The sequence below is a fragment of the Octopus bimaculoides genome, chromosome 14 (assembly GCF_001194135.2).
Source record: "Octopus bimaculoides isolate UCB-OBI-ISO-001 chromosome 14, ASM119413v2, whole genome shotgun sequence".
In the NCBI taxonomy this organism is placed as follows: Eukaryota; Metazoa; Mollusca; class Cephalopoda; order Octopoda; family Octopodidae; genus Octopus; species Octopus bimaculoides.
Genome location: NC_068994.1, coordinates 8,301,045 through 8,303,151, shown reverse-complemented (window position 1 = coordinate 8,303,151; position 2,107 = coordinate 8,301,045). Strand labels below are relative to the sequence as shown.

The following is a 2,107-nucleotide window of genomic DNA, read 5'->3' as shown; positions in this document are numbered from 1 at the left end:
CATACCGGACGAAATGATTATCTGCATTTCGACCGTCTTTATGTTCTCATTTCAAATTCCGCCGAATTTGCTTGTCGATGAAATTCGTAAACTGGGTAAATGTTATTGACTCGGGCCCCTTCCCCCAAAAATTTCAGGCCTTGTGCCTATTGTAGAAAGGATTATCATTATTATTATTATTATTGGCAGAATCGTCAGCACGCTGGACGAAACGCTTAGCGGTATTTCGCCCGTCGCTACGTTCTGAGTTCAAATTTCGCCGAGGTCGACTTTGCCTTTCATCCTTTCGGGGGTCGATAGATTAAGTAGCAGTGAAACACACGGGTGTTGATGTAATCGACTAGTCCCCCACCCCTATCCCAAATTTGAGGCCTTGTGCTTCCAGTAGAAAGCAGTATTATTATTTTTATTATAATAATTATTTTTTTTACAAGCCGGACAAAATATTTATCGGTATTTCTTCCGGTTTTCCATTCTGAATTCAATTTCTGTCGAGTTCGGGCCTTGTCTTTCGTCTTTTTGGAGTCGATGAACTAAGCACCAATTTGAGAATCGGGGTCGATATAATCGACAAGCTCCGCGTCGCTCCCCCCACCTTACCCCTCCCCTCACCAAAAAATTCAGGCCTTGGGCTTAAAAGTCGAAAGGGTTATTATTATAAACTCGCATGAGACTAAACGGTTTCATGCGAATTTTTCTATGGCATTACCTGGTTGCATACACCTCAGTAATTCTGAGTTGTGAGTGCGGTTGTGTTTTAGTTATAAACTCGTGTTTATATATGAAAGACCTGTGTTTGTCTATCATTATTATTCGCGTGAGTTTATGTAGATAACAGTTATTATTATCATTATTATATCATCATCATTATTAGTATATTTATCTCTTAAATCACATGATTCTGGCGAAAGAGAGATTTTGGTGCTAGGACACACCCAACATCGCCATAAAAAGACAGACATCAAACATTCGCACACACATACAAACACACGCGTGCACACACATACAAACACACGCGTGCACAGACACACAGACACACACACGTGTGTGTGTGTGTGTGTGTGTGTGTGTGTCTGCTATATTCTAAAATGTTTTTCATAGCAGCCATAGAAGAAAAATAGAAACCTGTAAATCGTGTATGGCCTTGTTGAATTGATGTTAACTTTATTAAGATTTGAAACAGCAACCTTTATCTTCAAAAATCTTCCAGAAACAAAATGCAGTAATTAGATTAATAATTATAATGGTAATTATAATAATGATGATGATAATTGCTTAGTTAGACAAACATGAAGTCTCGGAATTTTGTAGCGTAGAAATGGGATATTGTGTAATTCTTCATTTTCCAAGGAATAAGACATTTGTTCCAAGTGAAAACCAAGTTCGAAGACTCCATTCACCAGAAAGCCACTGGCCGCAACACCGTGTCCACTGCATGGGATATTATAAATATAGTCATACAAGCATTAGCAAAGCGTTCGTCACGAATCTGAAGTATGTGAGTTCGATTTCCATTTAGTTCACTCGTTTAGATTTTTTTATTCCCCGTTCCTTTTTCTTGTTATTTCTTTGTTGTTTGATTTTTTATTGAACTTTGATGTATAAAAAGAAACGAAATTAGGCGAAATGGATTAAGAGTCTGGGGTACCATATTCTGGGATTGTGATATTTCGACCTGTTAGAAATTGCATCTAAATCTCCTTATGACAACAAACCATTTTCAAGGATATATATATATATATATAATATATAAAAAAAAGATAAATTTTGAAAAGAAAAATGAGATTGATTGATTGATTACCATGGCTGAGATTGAGTTGGACTAAAGATCTACTTGTTTGACTAGGATTGGACTAAGGCTAAACTAACAACGGTGTCATAACGGAAAACTTGCAAAGGATTTTGAACAAACAATTCAATTAGTAGAGAGATCAATCTCAAATATATATTGAATATTTTACCGTTGTAAAATCTGTATTGTAGCCATATACTCGGCATGTTTTCATATATAAAAAAATGTCTTACTCGCTACATACACACACGCACTCACACACACACACACACACACACACACGAAATACATACATGCATACGTTTATATATATAT

General features: G+C 36.4%; 1 long non-coding RNA gene across 1 annotated transcript in view; it reads left to right on the top strand.

The window, feature by feature from the left end:
• The window catches only part of LOC128249358 (uncharacterized), a 44,662-nt gene that overhangs the window by 1,258 nt on the left and 41,297 nt on the right, over positions 1–2,107 (top strand). The gene's annotated exons all lie outside the window — the stretch shown is intronic.